Raw genomic sequence first — 7,500 nt, 5'->3', positions numbered from 1 at the left:
CCTACGTGACGACTGCAGATGCCTCGAGTGCTTCCACGGATCAAGCAATCAGCGCAGGTTTGACACTGTGGACGATCTAGATTTAAAGATTTTACCAGAGAAACTCGAAGTAACGCAAAACGGACAGGAGTTGATCATAATTTGGCCTGACGGCCATGTTAGCGCATTCAACTCGGAATGGCTCTATTCAAGAAAACTTACCGAGAATGTCGACTCGAACAAAGATCTCAACAGAAAAGGTGTCGGATTCTGGGATGCCAAAAAGCTACAGGGTAATATTCCAAGGAACGATTTCGGAGAGGTTATGGAAGATGACCGAGCTCTGTTTAACTGGCTCAATTCCATGCACCGTTTTGGTATCGCTTTGGTGTGCAATACGCCGTTCGAGGTCGGACAACTTGATAAATTATGTCAACGAGTTGGACATGCTAAGCCTACTCACTATGGGTAAGTTTCTTTCACATCAGAAATAATAATGAAAAAATTTATTTCATGCATGGAAATGTTTTTCAAAAGGGGCACATGACTGTTGGACCAATCCTAGCTTGGGGGGGACATGACACGGCTGACCACTCCAAGAGCTCATGGAGTTCGAGCAAGTTCGATAGGAGTAATGAACAATAATTTACACGCAAGATGGCGTTTAGTTCGGTTGTAAGGGTTACGTGATGGAGCGCATTATTCCAGTTTGTGAAGGTACTTTTCTTTATGTTCACAAGTGAAAGAAAGAGGTAATTAAAGTGACGGAATGTCTTCCAAAATAGAGGAAACTGCGAAGCGCAATGACTCGTAACAACAGGAAACACGAATTTCCATTCCCCGTAAACGTAATAAGTTCATAAAGAAAATGCGCCCGTATTTCAAACAGTGGCGCATTTTCTTCATGAACTTATAGAACTTTCTATTGAGGTGATGGGCTATGTTGCTAAATGAGTAGGATTATTACGCCTTCGGGGAATGCAAATTCGTGTTTCCTGTTTCAGTTTGATCGTAAATAAATCCATCGTTATTGAAGCGTTATGCAATTTTAAGACACAGGACGAAACTAAGTCAATCAACAACTGACATGTTTTATTCCTTCTCTAACCAGTTCCTATTGCGCACGCCCTACACAGTCCAAAGTTCACGCTAACACAACAGTTATCTCAAAAATTCGCACTTTTGTAGATCTGCGCCGGACGGATCCCAGGCCGAAGAGATTATAGCCGCCAACGATCAACGTTTAAATTAAAACTGATTCAGAGTGCAATCAAGATATTCCAAAAATGCTCTTGTAGGTAGCGGGCTAGGTTGGCCCAACCGTGTTCGTCTCGGCTGGTTAAATGGCATGCTCGAATGAATCGAGCGACTGCAAATTTTTTTTTTCAGCGCGACATACATTGTAATAATAAACGAAACTGGACTTGTGTACGCGGTGAAGACTTACCGTAGAATGAATTAGTCTACTAGCTCTTGCAAACTACAAACTTAAATCCCAGAAACCACTGCGCACCTATCACGGCTCACCAGGCGTCTGATATGTGCCGATAAAATAGCAATTTCTGGTAATTTACCAGTATTACAAATTACAATAGGGAACTTAAGAACGAGCGTTTTTGAGACGGGGAACGCAACCGAAAGAGAACATTTCGTGTGCAAGGACAGTGGTGTCTCCCAGATTTTTGTACTTATCATCTCTAATGGAGAAGAAATACTGAGCAATATAAATGTGTTGTGTGAAGACCAGTTAAAAGAGAAAACAGCTTACTACCGGTTGCCGTCCGCGTCTCAAAAACGCGCGTGCTTAACCTCTTCATTATCTAAACAAAGCGCTCAGTTCGCGCCTATTTCTAGGAGCTCCTTGAACTACCGATAGAGTGAGTTATTTTTTGCTCGTTTCCTTTTTAGTCATAGTTTCGAAGTAAAAGCGAAGTACGGACCCAGTAACTTGGCTTACACTTGAGATCGCCTTCCTCTGCACGGTGACTTGCCTTTCTACGAATACCCTCCTGGAGTAAGTGATAGCACGTGTACATATACTAGGGTAGAATGTGGGAGGAAGTCGGGATCCAGTGCCAAGGATGTTGGTTTTGCAATTTTTTGCGTCGAGCTCGAATCTTGCTCTGATCACTGGCCGGATTTGTCCTCGTTGGTCCCGAATCCCGAACCTCTGATCCCGAATGTAATTTTTCCACGTTTTGTAAACAGCCAACTAGTTGCCTCCTGCCAGTTGGAGTTCTTTATCATTGTTCTGCTTTATTTGAATTCCTACTTTTAGATTATTAACGTGGAGTGTCAAGAAACTAGATTTAACAATATCTTCTGTGTCTCTTTTCAAAGGTTCAGTTACTTCACTGCATTGAGCAGGCGACTGGTTCTGGAGGCGCCAACCAGTTTGTTGATGGCTTTCATGTAACCAAGCTTTTGAAAGGTGTGGATGCCAAGAAATTTGATATGTTATCATCTACTCGACTTCATTTCTTCGATGTCGGAAAGGATGCGTTTGGAGATTTTGATATGAAATTTGCTCGCCTAACGATAGAGTAAGTCAACACAATTTTCATTAACTGTTTTGAGAGAGGTACTTAATTTGTACTCTAACCAAAAATTGACATTGATAAGGCAAGGTGTGGTAACTAAAACACCAGTTCCTACCTTTTCACCGAAGGAAATTCCTGTTGGACAAGTTTAATGGTGAGTTCAAGGAGGCTCGAAAGGGTTTTCCACAGAACTACAACACTGGCGATTCTTTCAGTAGGGAAACGTTTTGATACTTGACTAACACTACTGCCAGGCAGTTTTTAAGGGTGTCTGTGAGTGCCGAACAGTAGCCAGCCACAGCAACCGATCAGTTCTGCTAAAAGACCCTCTAAGATTCAAGTTTTGGAAATACTTTTTTCAAATTTTGAAACAGTTCTTTCCTCATTGGAAGATGAAAACAAATCCACTAGATAATATTTCTTAAAGTTAGCTATAGGAAGATACGAATCTTACTTCTCTGCGAAAATCAGGGTAGGTCACCCAGCATATCACTCAACATTTTCAACAATATTTATTTCCGGTTGTCGCGATTTTTTAGATCAAATTTGCATTTCCGATCGCCCACTTCGATTTTTGAGCTGACGGGAGCAGCGTAAAGTGCTACTATGACCGAAAAATTAATAGGCCATTTTCAAGTTGCTGTTTGTCTCGGTTTCGAAGTGAGTCTTGGTGCTCAACTATTGAAAGGGATCAAATGAAACCATGTTGTCTCGCAGTGATGAGCGCAAATTTCTATTGCGTCGAGAAGCCTGAAGATTTTTCAGGACTTCAACGGGATTTGAACCCGCGACCTCGCGATACCGGTGCGATGCTCTAACCAACTGAGCTATGAAGCCACTGACGTTGGGAGCTGGTCACTTCTGAGTTCACAACTTCCCGTGATTGAAAGGGAAATTAGTTTGATTTACATAAGAATACGCAACTCATTTCCATTTGAATGGTTGTCCACTAGGACTCGCTTTGAAACTGAGGCATGGATTAACTCAGAAATGGGCTATTTTTATTTGGATTTCAAAACTATGTTAACTAAACACAAAGTGACCAAAGTTTTAAGCCTTGATTTCAAAAAGACAGCTGTTTATTTTAACTGGAATTTTCCTGTTTAATGGTCCGCCATTACTAACTTTAAAATCTTGAGAGAGCTGGATCCAGGAGAAAATGACATAAAGGACTCAATGGTCTACGAATGCAATGCATGTGTACGTGGCCGAATTAATATGCCGCACGGGAATTTCGGGCTTTCAGATTTTAAACTCGTGTTTTTGCATATACAAATAGCTGCGTTTACACGCTGAAAGTTAAAGCTAGTGAGTAAATGATGTCACTTTACAGCAGATTCAATCGGTCAGTTTGGAACGCAAGTAATGTCGGACCGTGAAATCCAAAACTTACACTCACAGTAAACAGCGTTTGGAAAAAAGCTCAAAATTTTGCCAGATCATTGTAGCACTTTTAAGTAATTGCGTGTATGGCTTACGCGTCTGCCCCCAGATGAAAAGTTTCGAGCCTTCTTAACAAGGATGACGTCGTCATCTACAAGAAACGCCAGAAGACAATAGGTTCAAGGTGGCTAAACACAGTTTTCCCGCGGCCAGCGGTATTCATTGAAGGGCGGTACGGATTCTGAAAAACAAAATAAATATGGTGAGTATGCCCATGGCCTTGGAAATGCGGTATGATTTCACTCTGATTACGTTTTAGAAGTGGAAATCGTTCAGAGAAACCCAGAAAAGTGCCGTACGTGCGCTCAAAATATCGAGAACAACGGCTGTTGGCTGTTGTACCAATTTTTTCGCAAACCTGTTAATAGATTTTCCAGACATTTGGAATAGACCATATTCTTATTCTCAGTATTGGACTTGATCTAGCTTGCAATGGAGGCTAATGCGGGGGAATCTATTCAAATGCAAGTACTTTTTAATATATTCCCCCGCATCAGCCTCCATTGCAAGCTAGTTCAAATACGAATATGGTCTATTAAAATAGTTCCGGCTACAAATTAGTCGTCTATTTAAAAAAAAAACTCAGAAATTTAACAGACAAAAAGTTGGGAAAACTAAGAAACGTATAACAACGAATTATGAAAAATCCGTCTGTTGAAATTCTATGATAACAGCTGTTAAACGTACTTTATTTCTATTATTTGAAGTGAGCACACGCTGCAAAAAACTAATAAGTGAATTTTGCATTAATGAGGAATAAGCATACTTTAGGCCTTGTTTTCAAGCTACAATTGTAGATGCGTTACCATGGTAATAGCCTACAGAGCACAGTGACTGTCAAAAATAGAAACATTCTCTTCTTTCTTAAATCCCATAATACATCTTGTTTACCCCCCCCCCCCCCTAAGATTTTGCATAATCATTGTTTTCGATTTCATATCATAGACAAAAACATTGCCTATGCAAATTTTTGGGGGGTAACAGAGGTGTATTATGAGATTTGATAAAGTAGGGAATGGTAGCACTTACCAGTGACCAAGTTTGAGCTGCCAGGCAAAAACTGCATAAATGAAAGTTTAAGTGCTTAAAACTGTGTTCAGTCACCTTACTGAACAACGTGCACGTGCATTTTCCATTTTGGTTAATTTTTTCCCGATCTTGTCCTGAGAACGACGTAAATTGACTTAAGTGTGAGGTTATCGAGAATATTATTTTCCTCCTCTGGAAGAATAACCTGATCCAACAAAATTACCGACTCAGAGTAATCAGTATTTAAGGACGTTCGCGCTCATTGCTACTGCGCATTTTTTCGCGCATGTCACACACACGTCATGCATCGCAGACCACGAAGGTAAACACGATGCTAAAGGCGCAAACATTTTCCACAAGAATAAAACGTGAAAGCATGTGGCATCATGGGATAGCTGTGGATCCAGGTCGTCTCGGAAATGTCACGCAATGGCGTGACAGTGCGAATAGACAATCGCCTTGAGAACTTATATCTCGTTGTGACCGATTTGAGCGGGGTAGCTCGATACAAAACTCTTGGGGTCGTAGTGTAGGGTACTGCCTGATAAATTGGCCAATCGTAAGTCGCGACTTGAAGGCGAATCTTATTTTATCGTAGTCAGGATATCATAGTTTACCCAGAAGCTCCACTCGCGTACGTTGCCTTCACCGTACGACGTAGCATCGGCTTGTAAAGTGGTCCGAGTCTTACTTTTCCCTTTATAATAGGTTGGATGAAAATGGACAACTTTTCCGCTTCATTCACAACAATCATGTCCGCGATTCCATCATGAACGTGTCACCAGAGCGTGCAGTGGAGCTTTATGAAGCGTATGTGACCCTCGGAAAACTGATGAGAAATCCAGCAAATCAGATTGAGTATAAAATGATTCCTGGCGACATGGTAACGTTTAACAACTACCGTGTTATGCACGGCAGGTCAGAGTTTGCACTGACAGGGCAAGGGAGCCGATTCTTGTGTGGTGGCTATATGGATTGGGACATCATGTACTCGCGCTTGCGAGCTCTTTCCACTAAGTTGAACATTCCTTGTCCTTGCTAGCCAAAATCGCAGCTAATTTCAAGCCTATTGGAAAGGGATGGGGGGCGGGGGGAGAGGGTGGTGGTAGGATAGGCGACAGATCTCGGAGATGAAGATATGGGAGGGAGAGGAGCCTACCTGGATTAACTGCATGTAGAAAGGGGTGTCTGGAAAACCCGAATAGCGAATAGCGAATAGCGAATAGCGAACAGCGAATAGTCCCCCCGAATAGCGAATAGTACGAACAGTGCGAATAGTGGCGAATAGTCGCGAATTGTGACGAATAGTCTTCAATAGTCACCGCCTTATGCTGAACAATCTCGTAATCAAAGCAAATAATATGCTCACCTGTCGTCGAAAGAGAGTTTCGTGCATGCTTTTACAAACACTCTAAAGAAGAACAAAAATATAAATCACTTTCATTAATACATCAAGCTCATGATCATCTCCTCGCACAGTGGCGCCCGAACATAAATTTTAGATACTCACATTTCATCATCCTCATCTGTGCTGTCCGATCCGGCGAGACACGTTCTTTAAAAAGGAATAAAATCAAAATGTGATAACCGTTGCGTTAATTAATTATCCAAATAAGCAACAGGATTTCAGTGCATTTATTACCTTTTCTTCTCAGGGCTCAAGCTGTCCTTCCCCGACACATCTCTGCTTTTTTAGCGGGAAAATCCAACGTTGCTGCGCGGTTGACCAGGAAGTACTGGGTACCAAATTTTCGTCATTTCGTCACAATCCTCCCCCCTCCCCTCCACCCTTATTTGCCACTATTTGTTACTATTCGTCGCTATTCGTCGCTATTCGCCACTATTCGCCACTATTCCCACTATTCGTACTATTCGTGACTATTCGTGACTATTCACTGTTCGGTATTCGCGACTATTCGCTATTCGCTATTCGGGTTTTCCAGACACCCTGTAGAAAGTGTATTTCCTTCTCTTCAAACTATCCTATAGTGTCATTAACAATCTTTTAAGAGTCTTAAGAAGAGATCCAAGAGTCTTAAAGTGCCACTGTGATCATTCCTTTTTTCCCTTCACTGCGATTTTCCAAGTGTTTTTGCTTAACACCTGACTGGCAAAATTTTGAGCTTTGACATATATCCAAAGGCCATTTACTTTGAGAGTAAGTTTTGGATTCCACGGTCAGTCATTAGTCACGTTCAAAACTGACCAATTGGACCTCAGAGGGTTGAATCCAGGGAAAAGTGACGTCATTTACTCGCTAGCTTAAAATTTCAATGTGTGAATGCAGCTTATTATCTATGCAAAACGCGAGTTTAAAAGTCTGAAATCCCAAAACTCCCGTGCTGCATATTAATTCTGCCGCGTACACACGCGTTGCATTCTTAAACTAGTGAGTCTTTGACGTCATTTTCTCCTCGATCCAGTTCTCTAAAGATCTGAAAGTTAGTAATGGCGGACCATTAAATAGGAAAATTGCATTTAAAATAAACAGGTGTCTTTTTGAAATCAA

At 41.5% G+C, this 7,500-nt stretch overlaps 1 long non-coding RNA gene and 1 pseudogene across 1 annotated transcript; one reads left to right on the top strand and one right to left on the bottom strand.

The window, feature by feature from the left end:
- The window catches only part of LOC137993066 (gamma-butyrobetaine dioxygenase-like), a 6,556-nt pseudogene extending 500 nt beyond the window's left edge, over nucleotides 1-6,056 (top strand).
- A 238-nt stretch (nucleotides 6,057-6,294) lies between these two features.
- On the bottom strand, nucleotides 6,295-6,762 carry LOC137993068 (uncharacterized). The gene is made up of 3 exons (XR_011121807.1): nucleotides 6,634-6,762; nucleotides 6,502-6,522; nucleotides 6,295-6,402 (listed from the first exon to the last, which is right to left on the bottom strand). It is a non-coding gene; the product is annotated as an uncharacterized lncRNA (long non-coding RNA).
- Between the last annotated feature and the right edge of the window lie 738 nt (nucleotides 6,763-7,500).

The sequence above is a fragment of the Montipora foliosa genome, chromosome 2 (genome assembly GCF_036669935.1).
Source record: "Montipora foliosa isolate CH-2021 chromosome 2, ASM3666993v2, whole genome shotgun sequence".
NCBI classification, from domain to species: Eukaryota; Metazoa; Cnidaria; class Anthozoa; order Scleractinia; family Acroporidae; genus Montipora; species Montipora foliosa.
Note: the sequence above shows the minus strand (reverse complement) of the source record. Positions and strands in the feature narration are given on the sequence as shown.